The sequence below is a fragment of the Hippopotamus amphibius genome, chromosome 2 (assembly GCF_030028045.1).
Source record: "Hippopotamus amphibius kiboko isolate mHipAmp2 chromosome 2, mHipAmp2.hap2, whole genome shotgun sequence".
NCBI classification, from domain to species: Eukaryota; Metazoa; Chordata; class Mammalia; order Artiodactyla; family Hippopotamidae; genus Hippopotamus; species Hippopotamus amphibius.
Window position 1 is genome coordinate 121,156,516 of NC_080187.1, and position 24,222 is coordinate 121,180,737.

Genomic DNA, 24,222 nt, shown 5'->3' on the forward strand with positions numbered 1-24,222 from the left:
GCTCGGCCCATCAGGCCCCATTCACATGTGGGCACCCAGCTTCCGGATCTGCCCTTTCCCAACCATGAAACTACACCCAGGCTGCACCGTGTGCCCTGTCAAGGTGGACCATTGCTCGCCAGGTGGGCTGAATGGCACGACTGTGTCAGGGGAGAGAAGGCCCTAGGAGGCCTTCGGGGACCTGCCACAACATAGCAGGCTCAGGAAAAGGCACTCTGCTTTCTGTAGGCTGGATGCACACTGGAGTTTCTGCTTGAGGCAAGGAGAGCTCAGCTAGGCGAACCCTGGCTGAAGGCAAAGCAGAGAGTTTTTTGGTGGAGCGCTGGCACCATCTGCTGGCCGACAAGCATGGGAGCAGAAGCCTCACTCCAAATGAGTTCCTGAGGAGCTTTCCAAGCAGGAGGCACGCTGGCTCCAAAAGCTTAGAGAGTCTTGCTTAGGACTACCCTCCGGCAACAGACTGGGTGCCAAGGGCATGTGGGTTGGAGGGTGCTCGGAAGCCACAGGGGAGGTTTTGGGCACCCAGAGCTCTCCGATGGAAAACACTGCAGGCCCGAGCATCCATGAACTCCTGCAAGGCTTTGGAGTGGGAAAGCTGTGCATAGCAGAAGGCTCCCTGCCAAGTGCTGCAGGACTTTGTGGATGGTGAAGCTGCAGCTGCCTTGCAGGCTTCTGGTCCAGGGGCGTGTGTGCCCCAGACCAGAATGCATTAGGAGGACCTCCTAGCAAGCGGCATGCAAGCACCCAGTTTCCTTGGCCTAGACTTGCCTGTGCACACCCAGGCCTGTCAGCAGTGAAGACAGCACAGACAGCAAGCGGAGGTTTCAGGCAGCTAAGGGCCAGCAGGCATCCTGCTTGCAAGTGGGGTCATGACTGTTTTGTGCTCAGGCCCCAGTGGCCACGTGCACACACAGCCTCTGGACCTGCAGCGTCCCAGCAGGGCAAGAGACACACAGGCAACACCCTGGGGCCTCCTCGAATGAATGGTAATCCATCGAGGTCCTGCTGGCTGGCAGTGGCCTAGGCCTGCACAGGCCCTAGGGAGGCCGTGCTGAGGCTGGGATGGGTCCCATTCTAGCAGGGCCCAGGGCAAGCCTGGGACTGGAGGCCAGGCTGCAGGCTCATTCCAGCTAGGGCCTGGTGCAGAGAGCCTTCAGCTGCGACTTCCAGGGGGAATGGTCAGCGCAGTGGCTTTTGCCTGCAATCCATGAGCCTCACTCGATCTGCCCTGCCTGTCAGACCCACACTCCCTAGAAGTGTGTTCCTGAGGCAGTTGGACAGTTGGGGAAGTGGAGGCTCACCCAGCATGGGAGGCCTGCCTAGAACATTGCTCTGGGTACAAAGACGGTTCCCTGCACCTCTGGCCCTGGGGAGAGATTTTCTGCACACAGGAGACACTTGGCACACACAGGGTTTCCCCATGGAAAGCACTGTGAGAGAGAGTCGCCGCCAGGGATGCATGGCACTCTCCCATCGAAGCCCTCCATGCAGCAGGCTGTCATCAATTCGGCTGCTTCCCTTGGTGGCTGGAGAGACTTCAGCTCCTCTGGAGGCTCTGGGTCAATTGTCACTCCCCTTCGAGGAAATGAGGCTTGTGAGTTGAGGTCCTTGTGAAGAAGGGCAAGCAGCATGCTCCGTGCAATGAGACGCACGTGTGGTGTGAGAGGCTTGGCAGCAGAGAAGAAGCAAGAGGGGCAGCCAGAGAGGGGATGTGCATGCAGCTTGAAGGCCCCAGATCTCCTGCATCCCAGCCAGGGAATGCCGGCTCTGCCCACCAGGTCCCATTCACAAGTGGGCCCCCAGCTTGTGGATCTGCCCTTTCCCAGCCATGAAACCACACACAGGCTGCACCCTGAGCCCTGCCAAGGGTGAACTTTGCTCCCCGCATGGGATGAATGGCACGACTGTGTTAGGGGACAGAAGGCCCTAGGAGGCCTTCAGGGAGCTGCCATGGCATAGCAGTGCTCAGGCAAAAGCACTCTGCTTTCTGTAGGCTGGAAGAACCCTGCAGTATCTACTTGTGGCAGAGAGAGTTCAGCTAGGCTATCCATGGCTGAAGGCAAAGCAGAGAGTTTTTTGGTGGAGCGCGGGCACCATCTGTTGGCCGACAAGCATGGGAGGAGAAGCCTCTCTCCAAATGAGTTCCTGAGGAGCTTTCCAAGCAGGAGGCACGCTGGCTCCAAAAGCTTCGAGAGTTCTGCTTAGGACTACCCTGCGGCAACAGAGTGGGTACCAAGGTCATGTGTTTTGGAAGGTTCTCAGAAACCACAGGGGAGGCTTTGGGCACCCAGTGCTCTCCGATGGAAAACGCTGCAGGGCCGAGCATCCATGAACTCCTCCAAGGCTTTGGATGGGAAAGATATCCATAGCAGAAGGCTCTCTGCCAAGTGCTGCAGGCCTTTGTGGATTGCAAAGCTGCAGCTGCCTTGCAGGCTTCTGGTCTAGGGGCGTGTGTGCCCCGGTCCACAATGCGTTAGGAGGAGCTCCTAGCAAGGGGCGAGCAAGCACCTCGTTTCCTTGGCATAGACTGGCCTGTGCACACAGAAGCCTGCCAGCAGTGAAGACAACGCAGACAGCAAGGGGGGTTGGCAGGCGGCTATGGGCCGGCAGGCATCCTGCTTGAAAGTGGGGCCATGACTGTTTTGTGCTCAGGCCCCAGTGGCCATGTGCACACACAGCCTCTGGACCTGCAGCGTCCCAGCAGGGCAAGAGACACACAGGCAACACCCTGGGTCCTTCTCGAATGAACAGCGCTCCAACGAGGTCCGCTTGGCTGGCAGTGGCCTAGGCCTGCACGGGCCCTAGGGTGGCCGAGCTGAGGCTGGGATGGGTCCTGACCAAGCAAGGCCCAGTGCAAGCCTGGGACTGGAGGCCAGGCTGCAGGCTCATTCCAGCTAGGGCATGGTGCAGAGAGCCTTCAGCTGCGACTTCCAGGGGGAATGGTCAGCGCAGTGGCTTTTGCCTGCAATCCACGTTCCTCACTCGAGCCGCCCTGCCTGTGCGACCCACACTCCCTAGAAATGTGTTCCTGAGGCAGTTGGACAGTTGGGGAAGTGGAGGCTCACGCACCATGGGAGGCCTTCCTAGAACATTGCTCTGTGTCCAAAGAGGATTCCCTGCACTTCTGGTGCTGGGGAGAGATTTTCTGCACACAGGAGACACTTGGCACACACAATGTTTCCCCATGGAAAGCACTGTGAGAGAGAGTCGCCGCCAGGGTTGCATGGCACTCTCCCATCGAAGCCCTCCATGCAGCAGGCTGTCATAGACTCGGCTGCTGCCCTTGTTGTTTGGAGAGTCTGCAGCTCCTCTGGAGGCTCTGGAGCATTTTGCAGACCCCTCCAAGGAAATGAGGCTTGTGGGATGAGCTCCTTGCAAAGAATGGCAAGCATCCTGCTCCTTTCGATGAGACACACGTGTGGGGAGAGAGGCTTGGCAGCAGAGGAGAAGCAAGAGGGCAGCCAGGGAGGGGATGTGCATGCAGCTTGCAGGCCCCAGAGCTCCTGCTTCGCAAGCAGGGAATGACAGCTCGGCCCATCAGGCCCCATTCACATGTGGGCACCCAGCTTCCGGATCTGCCCTTTCCCAACCATGAAACTACACCCAGGCTGCACCGTGTGCCCTGTCAAGGTGGACCATTGCTCGCCAGGTGGGCTGAATGGCACGACTGTGTCAGGGGAGAGAAGGCCCTAGGAGGCCTTCGGGGACCTGCCACAACATAGCAGTGCTCAGGCAAAGGCACTCTGCTTTCTGTAGGCTGGATGCACACTGGAGTTTCTGCTTGAGGCAAGGAGAGCTCAGCTAGGCGAACCCTGGCTGAAGGCAAAGCAGAGAGTTTTTTGGTGGAGCGCTGGCACCATCTGCTGGCCGACAAGCATGGGAGCAGAAGCCTCGCTCCAAATGAGTTCCTGAGGAGCTTTCCAAGCAGGAGGCACGCTGGCTCCAAAAGCTTAGAGAGTCTTGCTTAGGACTACCCTCCGGCAACAGACTGGGTGCCAAGGGCATGTGGGTTGGAGGGTGCTCGGAAGCCACAGGGGAGGTTTTGGGCACCCAGAGCTCTCCGATGGAAAACACTGCAGGCCCGAGCATCCATGAACTCCTGCAAGGCTTTGGAGTGGGAAAGCTGTGCATAGCAGAAGGCTCCCTGCCAGGTGCTGCAGGACTTTGTGGATGGTGAAGCTGCAGCTGCCTTGCAGGCTTCTGGTCCAGGGGCGTGTGTGCCCCAGACCAGAATGCATTAGGAGGACCTCCTAGCAAGCGGCATGCAAGCACCCAGTTTCCTTGGCCTAGACTTGCCTGTGCACACCCAGGCCTGTCAGCAGTGAAGACAGCGCAGACAGCAAGGGGAGGTTTCAGGCAGCTAAGGGCCAGCAGGCATCCTGCTTGCAAGTGGGGTCATGACTGTTTTGTGCTCAGGCCCCAGTGGCCACGTGCACACACAGCCTCTGGACCTGCAGCATCCCAGCAGGGCAAGAGACACACAGGCAACACCCTGGGGCCTCCTCGAATGAATGGTAATCCATCGAGGTCCTGCTGGCTGGCAGTGGCCTAGGCCTGCACAGGCCCTAGGGAGGCCGTGCTGAGGCTGGGATGGGTCCCATCCTAGCAGGGCCCAGGGCAAGCCTGGGACTGGAGGCCAGGCTGCAGGCTCATTCCAGCTAGGGCCTGGTGCAGAGAGCCTTCAGCTGCGACTTCCAGGGGGAATGGTCAGCGCAGTGGCTTTTGCCTGCAATCCATGAGCCTCACTCGATCTGCCCTGCCTGTCAGACCCACACTCCCTAGAAGTGTGTTCCTGAGGCAGTTGGACAGTTGGGGAAGTGGAGGCTCACCCAGCATGGGAGGCCTGCCTAGAACATTGCTCTGGGTACAAAGACGGTTCCCTGCACCTCTGGCCCTGGGGAGAGATTTTCTGCACACAGGAGACACTTGGCACACACAGGGTTTCCCCATGGAAAGCACTGTGAGAGAGAGTCGCCGCCAGGGATGCATGGCACTCTCCCATCGAAGCCCTCCATGCAGCAGGCTGTCATCAATTCGGCTGCTTCCCTTGGTGGCTGGAGAGACTTCAGCTCCTCTGGAGGCTCTGGGTCAATTGTCACTCCCCTTCGAGGAAATGAGGCTTGTGAGTTGAGGTCCTTGTGAAGAAGGGCAAGCAGCATGCTCCGTGCAATGAGACGCACGTGTGGTGTGAGAGGCTTGGCAGCAGAGAAGAAGCAAGAGGGGCAGCCAGAGAGGGGATGTGCATGCAGCTTGAAGGCCCCAGATCTCCTGCATCCCAGCCAGGGAATGCCGGCTCTGCCCACCAGGTCCCATTCACAAGTGGGCCCCCAGCTTGTGGATCTGCCCTTTCCCAGCCATGAAACCACACACAGGCTGCACCCTGAGCCCTGCCAAGGGTGAACTTTGCTCCCCGCATGGGATGAATGGCACGACTGTGTTAGGGGACAGAAGGCCCTAGGAGGCCTTCAGGGAGCTGCCATGGCATAGCAGTGCTCAGGCAAAAGCACTCTGCTTTCTGTAGGCTGGAAGAACCCTGCAGTATCTACTTGTGGCAGAGAGAGTTCAGCTAGGCTATCCATGGCTGAAGGCAAAGCAGAGAGTTTTTTGGTGGAGCGCGGGCACCATCTGTTGGCCGACAAGCATGGGAGGAGAAGCCTCTCTCCAAATGAGTTCCTGAGGAGCTTTCCAAGCAGGAGGCACGCTGGCTCCAAAAGCTTCGAGAGTTCTGCTTAGGACTACCCTCCGGCAACAGAGTGGGTACCAAGGTCATGTGTTTTGGAAGGTTCTCAGAAACCACAGGGGAGGCTTTGGGCACCCAGTGCTCTCCGATGGAAAACGCTGCAGGGCCGAGCATCCATGAACTCCTCCAAGGCTTTGGATGGGAAAGATATCCATAGCAGAAGGCTCTCTGCCAAGTGCTGCAGGCCTTTGTGGATTGCGAAGCTGCAGCTGCCTTGCAGGCTTCTGGCCTAGGGGCGTGTGTGCCCCGGTCCACAATGCGTTAGGAGGAGCTCCTAGCAAGGGGCGAGCAAGCACCTCGTTTCCTTGGCATAGACTGGCCTGTGCACACAGAAGCCTGCCAGCAGTGAAGACAACGCAGACAGCAAGGGGGGTTGGCAGGCGGCTATGGGCCGGCAGGCATCCTGCTTGAAAGTGGGGCCATGACTGTTTTGTGCTCAGGCCCCAGTGGCCATGTGCACACACTGGACCTCTGGACCTGCAGCGTCCCAGCAGGGCAAGAGACACACAGGCAACACCCTGGGTCCTTCTCGAATGAACAGCGCTCCAACGAGGTCCTCCTGGCTGGCAGTGGCCTAGGCCTGCACGGGCCCTAGGGTGGCCGAGCTGAGGCTGGGATGGGTCCTGACCAAGCAAGGCCCAGTGCAAGCCTGGGACTGGAGGCCAGGCTGCAGGCTCATTCCAGCTAGGGCATGGTGCAGAGAGCCTTCAGCTGCGACTTCCAGGGGGAATGGTCAGCGCAGTGGCTTTTGCCTGCAATCCACGTTCCTCACTCGAGCCGCCCTGCCTGTGCGACCCACACTCCCTAGAAATGTGTTCCTGAGGCAGTTGGACAGTTGGGGAAGTGGAGGCTCACGCACCATGGGAGGCCTTCCTAGAACATTGCTCTGTGTCCAAAGAGGATTCCCTGCACTTCTGGTGCTGGGGAGAGATTTTCTGCACACAGGAGACACTTGGCACACACAATGTTTCCCCATGGAAAGCACTGTGAGAGAGAGTCGCCGCCAGGGTTGCATGGCACTCTCCCATCGAAGCCCTCCATGCAGCAGGCTGTCATAGACTCGGCTGCTGCCCTTGTTGTTTGGAGAGTCTGCAGCTCCTCTGGAGGCTCTGGAGCATTTCGCAGACCCCTCCAAGGAAATGAGGCTTGTGGGATGAGCTCCTTGCAAAGAATGGCAAGCATCCTGCTCCTTTCGATGAGACACACGTGTGGGGAGAGAGGCTTGGCAGCAGAGGAGAAGCAAGAGGGCAGCCAGGGAGGGGATGTGCATGCAGCTTGCAGGCCCCAGAGCTCCTGCTTCGCAAGCAGGGAATGACAGCTCGGCCCATCAGGCCCCATTCACATGTGGGCACCCAGCTTCCGGATCTGCCCTTTCCCAACCATGAAACTACACCCAGGCTGCACCGTGTGCCCTGTCAAGGTGGACCATTGCTCGCCAGGTGGGCTGAATGGCACGACTGTGTCAGGGGAGAGAAGGCCCTAGGAGGCCTTCGGGGACCTGCCACAACATAGCAGTGCTCAGGCAAAGGCACTCTGCTTTCTGTAGGCTGGATGCACACTGGAGTTTCTGCTTGAGGCAAGGAGAGCTCAGCTAGGCGAACCCTGGCTGAAGGCAAAGCAGAGAGTTTTTTGGTGGAGCGCTGGCACCATCTGCTGGCCGACAAGCATGGGAGCAGAAGCCTCGCTCCAAATGAGTTCCTGAGGAGCTTTCCAAGCAGGAGGCACGCTGGCTCCAAAAGCTTAGAGAGTCTTGCTTAGGACTACCCTCCGGCAACAGACTGGGTGCCAAGGGCATGTGGGTTGGAGGGTGCTCGGAAGCCACAGGGGAGGTTTTGGGCACCCAGAGCTCTCCGATGGAAAACACTGCAGGCCCGAGCATCCATGAACTCCTGCAAGGCTTTGGAGTGGGAAAGCTGTGCATAGCAGAAGGCTCACTGCCAAGTGCTGCAGGACTTTGTGGATGGTGAAGCTGCAGCTGCCTTGCAGGCTTCTGGTCCAGGGGCGTGTGTGCCCCAGACCAGAATGCATTAGGAGGACCTCCTAGCAAGTGGCATGCAAGCACCCAATTTCCTTGGCCTAGACTTGCCTGTGCACACCCAGGCCTGTCAGCAGTGAAGATAGCGCAGACAGCAAGGGGAGGTTTCAGGCAGCTAAGGGCCAGCAGGCATCCTGCTTGCAAGTGGGGTCATGACTGTTTTGTGCTCAGGCCCCAGTGGCCACGTGCACACACAGCCTCTGGACCTGCAGCGTCCCAGCAGGGCAAGAGACACACAGGCAACACCCTGGGGCCTCCTCGAATGAATGGTAATCCATCGAGGTCCTGCTGGCTGGCAGTGGCCTAGGCCTGCACAGGCCCTAGGGAGGCCGTGCTGAGGCTGGGATGGGTCCCATCCTAGCAGGGCCCAGGGCAAGCCTGGGACTGGAGGCCAGGCTGCAGGCTCATTCCAGCTAGGGCCTGGTGCAGAGAGCCTTCAGCTGCGACTTCCAGGGGGAATGGTCAGCGCAGTGGCTTTTGCCTGCAATCCATGAGCCTCACTCGATCTGCCCTGCCTGTCAGACCCACACTCCCTAGAAGTGTGTTCCTGAGGCAGTTGGACAGTTGGGGAAGTGGAGGCTCACCCAGCATGGGAGGCCTGCCTAGAACATTGCTCTGGGTACAAAGATGGTTCCCTGCACCTCTGGCCCTGGGGAGAGATTTTCTGCACACAGGAGACACTTGGCACACACAGGGTTTCCCCATGGAAAGCACTGTGAGAGAGAGTCGCCGCCAGGGATGCATGGCACTCTCCCATCGAAGCCCTCCATGCAGCAGGCTGTCATCAATTCGGCTGCTTCCCTTGGTGGCTGGAGAGACTTCAGCTCCTCTGGAGGCTCTGGGTCAATTGTCACTCCCCTTCGAGGAAATGAGGCTTGTGAGTTGAGGTCCTTGTGAAGAAGGGCAAGCAGCATGCTCCGTGCAATGAGACGCACGTGTGGTGTGAGAGGCTTGGCAGCAGAGAAGAAGCAAGAGGGGCAGCCAGAGAGGGGATGTGCATGCAGGTTGAAGGCCCCAGATCTCCTGCATCCCAGCCAGGGAATGCCGGCTCTGCCCACCAGGTCCCATTCACAAGTGGGCCCCCAGCTTGTGGATCTGCCCTTTCCCAGCCATGAAACCACACACAGGCTGCACCCTGAGCCCTGCCAAGGGTGAACTTTGCTCCCCGCATGGGATGAATGGCACGACTGTGTTAGGGGACAGAAGGCCCTAGGAGGCCTTCAGGGAGCTGCCATGGCATAGCAGTGCTCAGGCAAAAGCACTCTGCTTTCTGTAGGCTGGAAGAACCCTGCAGTATCTACTTGTGGCAGAGAGAGTTCAGCTAGGCTATCCATGGCTGAAGGCAAAGCAGAGAGTTTTTTGGTGGAGCGCGGGCACCATCTGTTGGCCGACAAGCATGGGAGGAGAAGCCTCTCTCCAAATGAGTTCCTGAGGAGCTTTCCAAGCAGGAGGCACGCTGGCTCCAAAAGCTTCGAGAGTTCTGCTTAGGACTACCCTCCGGCAACAGAGTGGGTACCAAGGTCATGTGTTTTGGAAGGTTCTCAGAAACCACAGGGGAGGCTTTGGGCACCCAGTGCTCTCCGATGGAAAACGCTGCAGGGCCGAGCATCCATGAACTCCTCCAAGGCTTTGGATGGGAAAGATATCCATAGCAGAAGGCTCTCTGCCAAGTGCTGCAGGCCTTTGTGGATTGCGAAGCTGCAGCTGCCTTGCAGGCTTCTGGTCTAGGGGCGTGTGTGCCCCGGTCCACAATGCGTTAGGAGGAGCTCCTAGCAAGGGGCGAGCAAGCACCTCGTTTCCTTGGCATAGACTGGCCTGTGCACACAGAAGCCTGCCAGCAGTGAAGACAACGCAGACAGCAAGGGGGGTTGGCAGGCGGCTATGGGCCGGCAGGCATCCTGCTTGAAAGTGGGGCCATGACTGTTTTGTGCTCAGGCCCCAGTGGCCATGTGCACACACTGGACCTCTGGACCTGCAGCGTCCCAGCAGGGCAAGAGACACACAGGCAACACCCTGGGTCCTTCTCGAATGAACAGCGCTCCAACGAGGTCCTCCTGGCTGGCAGTGGCCTAGGCCTGCACGGGCCCTAGGGTGGCCGAGCTGAGGCTGGGATGGGTCCTGACCAAGCAAGGCCCAGTGCAAGCCTGGGACTGGAGGCCAGGCTGCAGGCTCATTCCAGCTAGGGCATGGTGCAGAGAGCCTTCAGCTGCGACTTCCAGGGGGAATGGTCAGCGCAGTGGCTTTTGCCTGCAATCCACGTTCCTCACTCGAGCCGCCCTGCCTGTGCGACCCACACTCCCTAGAAATGTGTTCCTGAGGCAGTTGGACAGTTGGGGAAGTGGAGGCTCACGCACCATGGGAGGCCTTCCTAGAACATTGCTCTGTGTCCAAAGAGGATTCCCTGCACTTCTGGTGCTGGGGAGAGATTTTCTGCACACAGGAGACACTTGGCACACACAATGTTTCCCCATGGAAAGCACTGTGAGAGAGAGTCGCCGCCAGGGTTGCATGGCACTCTCCCATCGAAGCCCTCCATGCAGCAGGCTGTCATAGACTCGGCTGCTGCCCTTGTTGTTTGGAGAGTCTGCAGCTCCTCTGGAGGCTCTGGAGCATTTCGCAGACCCCTCCAAGGAAATGAGGCTTGTGGGATGAGCTCCTTGCAAAGAATGGCAAGCATCCTGCTCCTTTCGATGAGACACACGTGTGGGGAGAGAGGCTTGGCAGCAGAGGAGAAGCAAGAGGGCAGCCAGGGAGGGGATGTGCATGCAGCTTGCAGGCCCCAGAGCTCCTGCTTCGCAAGCAGGGAATGACAGCTCGGCCCATCAGGCCCCATTCACATGTGGGCACCCAGCTTCCGGATCTGCCCTTTCCCAACCATGAAACTACACCCAGGCTGCACCGTGTGCCCTGTCAAGGTGGACCATTGCTCGCCAGGTGGGCTGAATGGCACGACTGTGTCAGGGGAGAGAAGGCCCTAGGAGGCCTTCGGGGACCTGCCACAACATAGCAGTGCTCAGGCAAAGGCACTCTGCTTTCTGTAGGCTGGATGCACACTGGAGTTTCTGCTTGAGGCAAGGAGAGCTCAGCTAGGCGAACCCTGGCTGAAGGCAAAGCAGAGAGTTTTTTGGTGGAGCACTGGCACCATCTGCTGGCCGACAAGCATGGGAGCAGAAGCCTCGCTCCAAATGAGTTCCTGAGGAGCTTTCCAAGCAGGAGGCACGCTGGCTCCAAAAGCTTAGAGAGTCTTGCTTAGGACTACCCTCCGGCAACAGACTGGGTGCCAAGGGCATGTGGGTTGGAGGGTGCTCGGAAGCCACAGGGGAGGTTTTGGGCACCCAGAGCTCTCCGATGGAAAACACTGCAGGCCCGAGCATCCATGAACTCCTGCAAGGCTTTGGAGTGGGAAAGCTGTGCATAGCAGAAGGCTCCCTGCCAGGTGCTGCAGGACTTTGTGGATGGTGAAGCTGCAGCTGCCTTGCAGGCTTCTGGTCCAGGGGCGTGTGTGCCCCAGACCAGAATGCATTAGGAGGACCTCCTAGCAAGCGGCATGCAAGCACCCAGTTTCCTTGGCCTAGACTTGCCTGTGCACACCCAGGCCTGTCAGCAGTGAAGACAGCGCAGACAGCAAGGGGAGGTTTCAGGCAGCTAAGGGCCAGCAGGCATCCTGCTTGCAAGTGGGGTCATGACTGTTTTGTGCTCAGGCCCCAGTGGCCACGTGCACACACAGCCTCTGGACCTGCAGCATCCCAGCAGGGCAAGAGACACACAGGCAACACCCTGGGGCCTCCTCGAATGAATGGTAATCCATCGAGGTCCTGCTGGCTGGCAGTGGCCTAGGCCTGCACAGGCCCTAGGGAGGCCGTGCTGAGGCTGGGATGGGTCCCATCCTAGCAGGGCCCAGGGCAAGCCTGGGACTGGAGGCCAGGCTGCAGGCTCATTCCAGCTAGGGCCTGGTGCAGAGAGCCTTCAGCTGCGACTTCCAGGGGGAATGGTCAGCGCAGTGGCTTTTGCCTGCAATCCATGAGCCTCACTCGATCTGCCCTGCCTGTCAGACCCACACTCCCTAGAAGTGTGTTCCTGAGGCAGTTGGACAGTTGGGGAAGTGGAGGCTCACCCAGCATGGGAGGCCTGCCTAGAACATTGCTCTGGGTACAAAGACGGTTCCCTGCACCTCTGGCCCTGGGGAGAGATTTTCTGCACACAGGAGACACTTGGCACGCACAGGGTTTCCCCATGGAAAGCACTGTGAGAGAGAGTCGCCGCCAGGGATGCATGGCACTCTCCCATCGAAGCCCTCCATGCAGCAGGCTGTCATCAATTCGGCTGCTTCCCTTGGTGGCTGGAGAGACTTCAGCTCCTCTGGAGGCTCTGGGTCAATTGTCACTCCCCTTCGAGGAAATGAGGCTTGTGAGTTGAGGTCCTTGTGAAGAAGGGCAAGCAGCATGCTCCGTGCAATGAGACGCACGTGTGGTGTGAGAGGCTTGGCAGCAGAGAAGAAGCAAGAGGGGCAGCCAGAGAGGGGATGTGCATGCAGCTTGAAGGCCCCAGATCTCCTGCATCCCAGCCAGGGAATGCCGGCTCTGCCCACCAGGTCCCATTCACAAGTGGGCCCCCAGCTTGTGGATCTGCCCTTTCCCAGCCATGAAACCACACACAGGCTGCACCCTGAGCCCTGCCAAGGGTGAACTTTGCTCCCCGCATGGGATGAATGGCACGACTGTGTTAGGGGACAGAAGGCCCTAGGAGGCCTTCAGGGAGCTGCCATGGCATAGCAGTGCTCAGGCAAAAGCACTCTGCTTTCTGTAGGCTGGAAGAACCCTGCAGTATCTACTTGTGGCAGAGAGAGTTCAGCTAGGCTATCCATGGCTGAAGGCAAAGCAGAGAGTTTTTTGGTGGAGCGCGGGCACCATCTGTTGGCCGACAAGCATGGGAGGAGAAGCCTCTCTCCAAATGAGTTCCTGAGGAGCTTTCCAAGCAGGAGGCACGCTGGCTCCAAAAGCTTCGAGAGTTCTGCTTAGGACTACCCTCCGGCAACAGAGTGGGTACCAAGGTCATGTGTTTTGGAAGGTTCTCAGAAACCACAGGGGAGGCTTTGGGCACCCAGTGCTCTCCGATGGAAAACGCTGCAGGGCCGAGCATCCATGAACTCCTCCAAGGCTTTGGATGGGAAAGATATCCATAGCAGAAGGCTCTCTGCCAAGTGCTGCAGGCCTTTGTGGATTGCGAAGCTGCAGCTGCCTTGCAGGCTTCTGGTCTAGGGGCGTGTGTGCCCCGGTCCACAATGCGTTAGGAGGAGCTCCTAGCAAGGGGCGAGCAAGCACCTCGTTTCCTTGGCATAGACTGGCCTGTGCACACAGAAGCCTGCCAGCAGTGAAGACAACGCAGACAGCAAGGGGGGTTGGCAGGCGGCTATGGGCCGGCAGGCATCCTGCTTGAAAGTGGGGCCATGACTGTTTTGTGCTCAGGCCCCAGTGGCCATGTGCACACACTGGACCTCTGGACCTGCAGCGTCCCAGCAGGGCAAGAGACACACAGGCAACACCCTGGGTCCTTCTCGAATGAACAGCGCTCCAACGAGGTCCTCCTGGCTGGCAGTGGCCTAGGCCTGCACGGGCCCTAGGGTGGCCGAGCTGAGGCTGGGATGGGTCCTGACCAAGCAAGGCCCAGTGCAAGCCTGGGACTGGAGGCCAGGCTGCAGGCTCATTCCAGCTAGGGCATGGTGCAGAGAGCCTTCAGCTGCGACTTCCAGGGGGAATGGTCAGCGCAGTGGCTTTTGCCTGCAATCCACGTTCCTCACTCGAGCCGCCCTGCCTGTGCGACCCACACTCCCTAGAAATGTGTTCCTGAGGCAGTTGGACAGTTGGGGAAGTGGAGGCTCACGCACCATGGGAGGCCTTCCTAGAACATTGCTCTGTGTCCAAAGAGGATTCCCTGCACTTCTGGTGCTGGGGAGAGATTTTCTGCACACAGGAGACACTTGGCACACACAATGTTTCCCCATGGAAAGCACTGTGAGAGAGAGTCGCCGCCAGGGTTGCATGGCACTCTCCCATCGAAGCCCTCCATGCAGCAGGCTGTCATAGACTCGGCTGCTGCCCTTGTTGTTTGGAGAGTCTGCAGCTCCTCTGGAGGCTCTGGAGCATTTCGCAGACCCCTCCAAGGAAATGAGGCTTGTGGGATGAGCTCCTTGCAAAGAATGGCAAGCATCCTGCTCCTTTCGATGAGACACACGTGTGGGGAGAGAGGCTTGGCAGCAGAGGAGAAGCAAGAGGGCAGCCAGGGAGGGGATGTGCATGCAGCTTGCAGGCCCCAGAGCTCCTGCTTCGCAAGCAGGGAATGACAGCTCGGCCCATCAGGCCCCATTCACATGTGGGCACCCAGCTTCCGGATCTGCCCTTTCCCAACCATGAAACTACACCCAGGCTGCACCGTGTGCCCTGTCAAGGTGGACCATTGCTCGCCAGGTGGGCTGAATGGCACGACTGTGTCAGGGGAGAGAAGGCCCTAGGAGGCCTTCGGGGACCTGCCACAACATAGCAGTGCTCAGGCAAAGGCACTCTGCTTTCTGTAGGCTGGATGCACACTGGAGTTTCTGCTTGAGGCAAGGAGAGCTCAGCTAGGCGAACCCTGGCTGAAGGCAAAGCAGAGAGTTTTTTGGTGGAGCGCTGGCACCATCTGCTGGCCGACAAGCATGGGAGCAGAAGCCTCGCTCCAAATGAGTTCCTGAGGAGCTTTCCAAGCAGGAGGCACGCTGGCTCCAAAAGCTTAGAGAGTCTTGCTTAGGACTACCCTCCGGCAACAGACTGGGTGCCAAGGGCATGTGGGTTGGAGGGTGCTCGGAAGCCACAGGGGAGGTTTTGGGCACCCAGAGCTCTCCGATGGAAAACACTGCAGGCCCGAGCATCCATGAACTCCTGCAAGGCTTTGGAGTGGGAAAGCTGTGCATAGCAGAAGGCTCACTGCCAAGTGCTGCAGGACTTTGTGGATGGTGAAGCTGCAGCTGCCTTGCAGGCTTCTGGTCCAGGGCCGTGTGTGCCCCAGACCAGAATGCATTAGGAGGACCTCCTAGCAAGTGGCATGCAAGCACCCAATTTCCTTGGCCTAGACTTGCCTGTGCACACCCAGGCCTGTCAGCAGTGAAGATAGCGCAGACAGCAAGGGGAGGTTTCAGGCAGCTAAGGGCCAGCAGGCATCCTGCTTGCAAGTGGGGTCATGACTGTTTTGTGCTCAGGCCCCAGTGGCCACGTGCACACACAGCCTCTGGACCTGCAGCGTCCCAGCAGGGCAAGAGACACACAGGCAACACCCTGGGGCCTCCTCGAATGAATGGTAATCCATCGAGGTCCTGCTGGCTGGCAGTGGCCTAGGCCTGCACAGGCCCTAGGGAGGCCGTGCTGAGGCTGGGATGGGTCCCATCCTAGCAGGGCCCAGGGCAAGCCTGGGACTGGAGGCCAGGCTGCAGGCTCATTCCAGCTAGGGCCTGGTGCAGAGAGCCTTCAGCTGCGACTTCCAGGGGGAATGGTCAGCGCAGTGGCTTTTACCTGCAATCCATGAGCCTCACTCGATCTGCCCTGCCTGTCAGACCCACACTCCCTAGAAGTGTGTTCCTGAGGCAGTTGGACAGTTGGGGAAGTGGAGGCTCACCCAGCATGGGAGGCCTGCCTAGAACATTGCTCTGGGTACAAAGATGGTTCCCTGCACCTCTGGCCCTGGGGAGAGATTTTCTGCACACAGGAGACACTTGGCACACACAGGGTTTCCCCATGGAAAGCACTGTGAGAGAGAGTCGCCGCCAGGGATGCATGGCACTCTCCCATCGAAGCCCTCCATGCAGCAGGCTGTCATCAATTCGGCTGCTTCCCTTGGTGGCTGGAGAGACTTCAGCTCCTCTGGAGGCTCTGGGTCAATTGTCACTCCCCTTCGAGGAAATGAGGCTTGTGAGTTGAGGTCCTTGTGAAGAAGGGCAAGCAGCATGCTCCGTGCAATGAGACGCACGTGTGGTGTGAGAGGCTTGGCAGCAGAGAAGAAGCAAGAGGGGCAGCCAGAGAGGGGATGTGCATGCAGGTTGAAGGCCCCAGATCTCCTGCATCCCAGCCAGGGAATGCCGGCTCTGCCCACCAGGTCCCATTCACAAGTGGGCCCCCAGCTTGTGGATCTGCCCTTTCCCAGCCATGAAACCACACACAGGCTGCACCCTGAGCCCTGCCAAGGGTGAACTTTGCTCCCCGCATGGGATGAATGGCACGACTGTGTTAGGGGACAGAAGGCCCTAGGAGGCCTTCAGGGAGCTGCCATGGCATAGCAGTGCTCAGGCAAAAGCACTCTGCTTTCTGTAGGCTGGAAGAACCCTGCAGTATCTACTTGTGGCAGAGAGAGTTCAGCTAGGCTATCCATGGCTGAAGGCAAAGCAGAGAGTTTTTTGGTGGAGCGCGGGCACCATCTGTTGGCCGACAAGCATGGGAGGAGAAGCCTCTCTCCAAATGAGTTCCTGAGGAGCTTTCCAAGCAGGAGGCACGCTGGCTCCAAAAGCTTCGAGAGTTCTGCTTAGGACTACCCTCCGGCAACAGAGTGGGTACCAAGGTCATGTGTTTTGGAAGGTTCTCAGAAACCACAGGGGAGGCTTTGGGCACCCAGTGCTCTCCGATGGAAAACGCTACAGGGCCGAGCATCCATGAACTCCTCCAAGGCTTTGGATGGGAAAGATATCCATAGCAGAAGGCTCTCTGCCAAGTGCTGCAGGCCTTTGTGGATTGCGAAGCTGCAGCTGCCTTGCAGGCTTCTGGTCTAGGGGCGTGTGTGCCCCGGTCCACAATGCGTTAGGAGGAGATCCTAGCAAGGGGCGAGCAAGCACCTCGTTTCCTTGGCATAGACTGGCCTGTGCACACAGAAGCCTGCCAGCAGTGAAGACAACGCAGACAGCAAGGGGGGTTGGCAGGCGGCTATGGGCCGGCAGGCATCCTGCTTGAAAGTGGGGCCATGACTGTTTTGTGCTCAGGCCCCAGTGGCCATGTGCACACACTGGACCTCTGGACCTGCAGCGTCCCAGCAGGGCAAGAGACACACAGGCAACACCCTGGGTCCTTCTCGAATGAACAGCGCTCCAACGAGGTCCTCCTGGCTGGCAGTGGCCTAGGCCTGCACGGGCCCTAGGGTGGCCGAGCTGAGGCTGGGATGGGTCCTGACCAAGCAAGGCCCAGTGCAAGCCTGGGACTGGAGGCCAGGCTGCAGGCTCATTCCAGCTAGGGCATGGTGCAGAGAGCCTTCAGCTGCGACTTCCAGGGGGAATGGTCAGCGCAGTGGCTTTTGCCTGCAATCCACGTTCCTCACTCGAGCCGCCCTGCCTGTGCGACCCACACTCCCTAGAAATGTGTTCCTGAGGCAGTTGGACAGTTGGGGAAGTGGAGGCTCACGCACCATGGGAGGCCTTCCTAGAACATTGCTCTGTGTCCAAAGAGGATTCCCTGCACTTCTGGTGCTGGGGAGAGATTTTCTGCACACAGGAGACACTTGGCACACACAATGTTTCCCCATGGAAAGCACTGTGAGAGAGAGTCGCCGCCAGGGTTGCATGGCACTCTCCCATCGAAGCCCTCCATGCAGCAGGCTGTCATAGACTCGGCTGCTGCCCTTGTTGTTTGGAGAGTCTGCAGCTCCTCTGGAGGCTCTGGAGCATTTTGCAGACCCCTCCAAGGAAATGAGGCTTGTGGGATGAGCTCCTTGCAAAGAATGGCAAGCATCCTGCTCCTTTCGATGAGACACACGTGTGGGGAGAGAGGCTTGGCAGCAGAGGAGAAGCAAGAGGGCAGCCAGGGAGGGGATGTGCATGCAGCTTGCAGGCCCCAGAGCTCCTGCTTCGCAAGCAGGGAATGACAGCTCGGCCCATCAGGCCCCATTCACATGTGGGCACCCATCTTCCGGATCTGCCCTTTCCCAACCATGAAACTACACCCAGGCTGCACCGTGTGCCCTGTCAAGGTGGACCATTGCTCGCCAGGTGGGCTGAATGGCACGACTGTGTCAGGGGAGAGAAGGCCCTAGGAGGCCTTCGGGGACCTGCCACAACATAGCAGGCTCAGGAAAAGGCACTCTGCTTTCTGTAGGCTGGATGCACACTGGAGTTTCTGCTTGAGGCAAGGAGAGCTCAGCTAGGCGAACCCTGGCTGAAGGCAAAGCAGAGAGTTTTTTGGTGGAGCGCTGGCACCATCTGCTGGCCGACAAGCATGGGAGCAGAAGCCTCACTCCAAATGAGTTCCTGAGGAGCTTTCCAAGCAGGAGGCACGCTGGCTCCAAAAGCTTAGAGAGTCTTGCTTAGGACTACCCTGCGGCAACAGACTGGGTGCCAAGGGCATGTGGGTTGGAGGGTGCTCGGAAGCCACAGGGGAGGTTTTGGGCACCCAGAGCTCTCCGATGGAAAACACTGCAGGCCCGAGCATCCATGAACTCCTGCAAGGCTTTGGAGTGGGAAAGCTGTGCATAGCAGAAGGCTCCCTGCCAAGTGCTGCAGGACTTTGTGGATGGTGAAGCTGCAGCTGCCTTGCAGGCTTCTGGTCCAGGGGCGTGTGTGCCCCAGACCAGAATGCATTAGGAGGACCTCCTAGCAAGCGGCATGCAAGCACCCAATTTCCTTGGCCTAGACTGGCCTGTGCACACCCAGGCCTGTCAGCAGTGAAGACAGCGCAGACAGCAAGGGGAGGTTTCAGGCAGCTAAGGGCCAGCAGGCATCCTGCTTGCAAGTGGGGTCATGACTGTTTTGTGCTCAGGCCCCAGTGGCCACGTGCACACACAGCCTCTGGACCTGCAGCATCCCAGCAGGGCAAGAGACACACAGGCAACACCCTGGGGCCTCCTTGAATGAATGGTAATCCATCGAGGTCCTGCTGGCTGGCAGTGGCCTAGGCCTGCACAGGCCCTAGGGAGGCCGTGCTGAGGCTGGGATGGGTCCCATTCTAGCAGGGCCCAGGGCAAGCCTGGGACTGGAGGCCAGGCTGCAGGCTCATTCCAGCTAGGGCCTGGTGCAGAGAGCCTTCAGCTGCGACTTCCAGGGGGAATGGTCAGCGCAGTGGCTTTTGCCTGCAATCCATGAGCCTCACTCGATCTGCCCTGCCTGTCAGACCCACACTCCCTAGAAGTGTGTTCCTGAGGCAGTTGGACAGTTGGGGAAGTGGAGGCTCACCCAGCATGGGAGGCCTGCCTAGAACATTGCTCTGGGTACAAAGACGGTTCCCTGCACCTCTGGCCCTGGGGAGAGATTTTCTGCACACAGGAGACACTTGGCACACACAGGGTTTCCCCATGGAAAGCACTGTGAGAGAGAGTCGCCGCCAGGGATGCATGGCACTCTCCCATCGAAGCCCTCCATGCAGCAGGCTGTCATCAATTCGGCTGCTTCCCTTGGTGGCTGGAGAGACTTCAGCTCCTCTGGAGGCTCTGGGTCAATTGTCACTCCCCTTCGAGGAAATGAGGCTTGTGAGTTGAGGTCCTTGTGAAGAAGGGCAAGCAGCATGCTCCGTGCAATGAGACGCACGTGTGGTGTGAGAGGCTTGGCAGCAGAGAAGAAGCAAGAGGGGCAGCCAGAGAGGGGATGTGCATGCAGCTTGAAGGCCCCAGATCTCCTGCATCCCAGCCAGGGAATGCCGGCTCTGCCCACCAGGTCCCATTCACAAGTGGGCCCCCAGCTTGTGGATCTGCCCTTTCCCAGCCATGAAACCACACACAGGCTGCACCCTGAGCCCTGCCAAGGGTGAACTTTGCTCCCCGCATGGGATGAATGGCACGACTGTGTTAGGGGACAGAAGGCCCTAGGAGGCCTTCAGGGAGCTGCCATGGCATAGCAGTGCTCAGGCAAAAGCACTCTGCTTTCTGTAGGCTGGAAGAACCCTGCAGTATCTACTTGTGGCAGAGAGAGTTCAGCTAGGCTATCCATGGCTGAAGGCAAAGCAGAGAGTTTTTTGGTGGAGCGCGGGCACCATCTGTTGGCCGACAAGCATGGGAGGAGAAGCCTCTCTCCAAATGAGTTCCTGAGGAGCTTTCCAAGCAGGAGGCACGCTGGCTCCAAAAGCTTCGAGAGATCTGCTTAGGACTACCCTGCGGCAACAGAGTGGGTACCAAGGTCATGTGTTTTGGAAGGTTCTCAGAAACCACAGGGGAGGCTTTGGGCACCCAGTGCTCTCCGATGGAAAACGCTGCAGGGCCGAGCATCCATGAACTCCTCCAAGGCTTTGGATGGGAAAGATATCCATAGCAGAAGGCTCTCTGCCAAGTGCTGCAGGCCTTTGTGGATTGCGAAGCTGCAGCTGCCTTGCAGGCTTCTGGTCTAGGGGCGTGTGTGCCCCGGTCCACAATGCGTTAGGAGGAGCTCCTAGCAAGGGGCGAGCAAGCACCTCGTTTCCTTGGCATAGACTGGCCTGTGCACACAGAAGCCTGCCAGCAGTGAAGACAACGCAGACAGCAAGGGGGGTTGGCAGGCGGCTATGGGCCGGCAGGCATCCTGCTTGAAAGTGGGGCCATGACTGTTTTGTGCTCAGGCCCCAGTGGCCATGTGCACACACAGCCTCTGGACCTGCAGCGTCCCAGCAGGGCAAGAGACACACAGGCAACACCCTGGGTCCTTCTCGAATGAACAGCGCTCCAACGAGGTCCTCCTGGCTGGCAGTGGCCTAGGCCTGCACGGGCCCTAGGGTGGCCGAGCTGAGGCTGGGATTGGTCCTGACCAAGCAAGGCCCAGTGCAAGCCTGGGACTGGAGGCCAGGCTGCAGGCTCATTCCAGCTAGGGCATGGTGCAGAGAGCCTTCAGCTGCGACTTCCAGGGGGAATGGTCAGCGCAGTGGCTTTTGCCTGCAATCCACGTTCCTCACTCGAGCCGCCCTGCCTGTGCGACCCACACTCCCTAGAAATGTGTTCCTGAGGCAGTTGGACAGTTGGGGAAGTGGAGGCTCACGCACCATGGGAGGCCTTCCTAGAACATTGCTCTGTGTCCAAAGAGGATTCCCTGCACTTCTGGTGCTGGGGAGAGATTTTCTGCACACAGGAGACACTTGGCACACACAATGTTTCCCCATGGAAAGCACTGTGAGAGAGAGTCGCCGCCAGGGTTGCATGGCACTCTCCCATCGAAGCCCTCCATGCAGCAGGCTGTCATAGACTCGGCTGCTGCCCTTGTTGTTTGGAGAGTCTGCAGCTCCTCTGGAGGCTCTGGAGCATTTCGCAGACCCCTCCAAGGAAATGAGGCTTGTGGGATGAGCTCCTTGCAAAGAATGGCAAGCATCCTGCTCCTTTCGATGAGACACACGTGTGGGGAGAGAGGCTTGGCAGCAGAGGAGAAGCAAGAGGGCAGCCAGGGAGGGGATGTGCATGCAGCTTGCAGGCCCCAGAGCTCCTGCTTCGCAAGCAGGGAATGACAGCTCGGCCCATCAGGCCCCATTCACATGTGGGCACCCAGCTTCCGGATCTGCCCTTTCCCAACCATGAAACTACACCCAGGCTGCACCGTGTGCCCTGTCAAGGTGGACCATTGCTCGCCAGGTGGGCTGAATGGCACGACTGTGTCAGGGGAGAGAAGGCCCTAGGAGGCCTTCGGGGACCTGCCACAACATAGCAGTGCTCAGGCAAAGGCACTCTGCTTTCTGTAGGCTGGATGCACACTGGAGTTTCTGCTTGAGGCAAGGAGAGCTCAGCTAGGCGAACCCTGCCAAAGGCAAAGCAGAGAGTTTTTTGGTGGAGCGCTGGCACCATCTGCTGGCCGACAAGCATGGGAGCAGAAGCCTCGCTCCAAATGAGTTCCTGAGGAGCTTTCCAAGCAGGAGGCACGCTGGCTCCAAAAGCTTAGAGAGTCTTGCTTAGGACTACCCTCCGGCAACAGACTGGGTGCCAAGGGCATGTGGGTTGGAGGGTGCTCGGAAGCCACAGGGGAGGTTTTGGGCACCCAGAGCTCTCCAATGGAAAACACTGCAGGCCCGAGCATCCATGAACTCCTGCAAGGCTTTGGAGTGGGAAAGCTGTGCATAGCAGAAGGCTCCCTGCCAAGTGCTGCAGGACTTTGTGGATGGTGAAGCTGCAGCTGCCTTGCAGGCTTCTGGTCCAGGGGCGTGTGTGCCCCAGACCAGAATGCATTAGGAGGACCTCCTAGCAAGCGGCATGCAAGCACCCAGTTTCCTTGGCCTAGACTTGCCTGTGCACACCCAGGCCTGTCAGCAGTGAAGACAGCGCAGACAGCAAGGGGAGGTTTCAGGCAGCTAAGGGCCAGCAGGCATCCTGCTTGCAAGTGGGGTCATGACTGTTTTGTGCTCAGGCCCCAGTGGCCACGTGCACACACAGCCTCTGGACCTGCAGCATCCCAGCAGGGCAAGAGACACACAGGCAACACCCTGGGGCCTCCTCGAATGAATGGTAATCCATCGAGGTCCTGCTGGCTGGCAGTGGCCTAGGCCTGCACAGGCCCTAGGGAGGCCGTGCTGAGGCTGGGATGGGTCCCATCCTAGCAGGGCCCAGGGCAAGCCTGGGACTGGAGGCCAGGCTGCAGGCTCATTCCAGCTAGGGCCTGGTGCAGAGAGCCTTCAGCTGCGACTTCCAGGGGGAATGGTCAGCGCAGTGGCTTTTGCCTGCAATCCATGAGCCTCACTCGATCTGCCCTGCCTGTCAGACCCACACTCCCTAGAAGTGTGTTCCTGAGGCAGTTGGACAGTTGGGGAAGTGGAGGCTCACCCAGCATGGGAGGCCTGCCTAGAACATTGCTCTGGGTACAAAGACGGTTCCCTGCACCTCTGGCCCTGGGGAGAGATTTTCTGCACACAGGAGACACTTGGCACACACAGGGTTTCCCCATGGAAAGCACTGTGAGAGAGAGTCGCCGCCAGGGATGCATGGCACTCTCCCATCGAAGCCCTCCATGCAGCAGGCTGTCATCAATTCGGCTGCTTCCCTTGGTGGCTGGAGAGACTTCAGCTCCTCTGGAGGCTCTGGGTCAATTGTCACTCCCCTTCGAGGAAATGAGGCTTGTGAGTTGAGGTCCTTGTGAAGAAGGGCAAGCAGCATGCTCCGTGCAATGAGACGCACGTGTGGTGTGAGAGGCTTGGCAGCAGAGAAGAAGCAAGAGGGGCAGCCAGAGAGGGGATGTGCATGCAGCTTGAAGGCCCCAGATCTCCTGCATCCCAGCCAGGGAATGCCGGCTCTGCCCACCAGGTCCCATTCACAAGTGGGCCCCCAGCTTGTGGATCTGCCCTTTCCCAGCCATGAAACCACACACAGGCTGCACCCTGAGCCCTGCCAAGGGTGAACTTTGCTCCCCGCATGGGATGAATGGCACGACTGTGTTAGGGGACAGAAGGCCCTAGGAGGCCTTCAGGGAGCTGCCATGGCATAGCAGTGCTCAGGCAAAAGCACTCTGCTTTCTGTAGGCTGGAAGAACCCTGCAGTATCTACTTGTGGCAGAGAGAGTTCAGCTAGGCTATCCATGGCTGAAGGCAAAGCAGAGAGTTTTTTGGTGGAGCGCGGGCACCATCTGTTGGCCGACAAGCATGGGAGGAGAAGCCTCTCTCCAAATGAGTTCCTGAGGAGCTTTCCAAGCAGGAGGCACGCTGGCTCCAAAAGCTTCGAGAGTTCTGCTTAGGACTACCCTCCGGCAACAGAGTGGGTACCAAGGTCATGTGTTTTGGAAGGTTCTCAGAAACCACAGGGGAGGCTTTGGGCACCCAGTGCTCTCCGATGGAAAACGCTGCAGGGCCGAGCATCCATGAACTCCTCCAAGGCTTTGGATGGGAAAGATATCCATAGCAGAAGGCTCTCTGCCAAGTGCTGCATGCCTTTGTGGATTGCGAAGCTGCAGCTGCCTTGCAGGCTTCTGGTCTAGGGGCGTGTGTGCCCCGGTCCACAATGCGTTAGGAGGAGATCCTAGCAAGGGGCGAGCAAGCACCTCGTTTCCTTGGCATAGACTGGCCTGTGCACACAGAAGCCTGCCAGCAGTGAAGACAACGCAGACAGCAAGGGGGGTTGGCAGGCGGCTATGGGCCGGCAGGCATCCTGCTTGAAAGTGGGGCCATGACTGTTTTGTGCTCAGGCCCCAGTGGCCATGTGCACACAGTGGACCTCTGGACCTGCAGCGTCCCAGCAGGGCAAGAGACACACAGGCAACACCCTGGGTCCTTCTCGAATGAACAGCGCTCCAACGAGGTCCTCCTGGCTGGCAGTGGCCTAGGCCTGCACGGGCCCTAGGGTGGCCGAGCTGAGGCTGGGATGGGTCCTGACCAAGCAAGGCCCAGTGCAAGCCTGGGACTGGAGGCCAGGCTGCAGGCTCATTCCAGCTAGGGCATGGTGCAGAGAGCCTTCAGCTGCGACTTCCAGGGGGAATGGTCAGCGCAGTGGCTTTTGCCTGCAATCCACGTTCCTCACTCGAGCCGCCCTGCCTGTGCGACCCACACTCCCTAGAAATGTGTTCCTGAGGCAGTTGGACAGT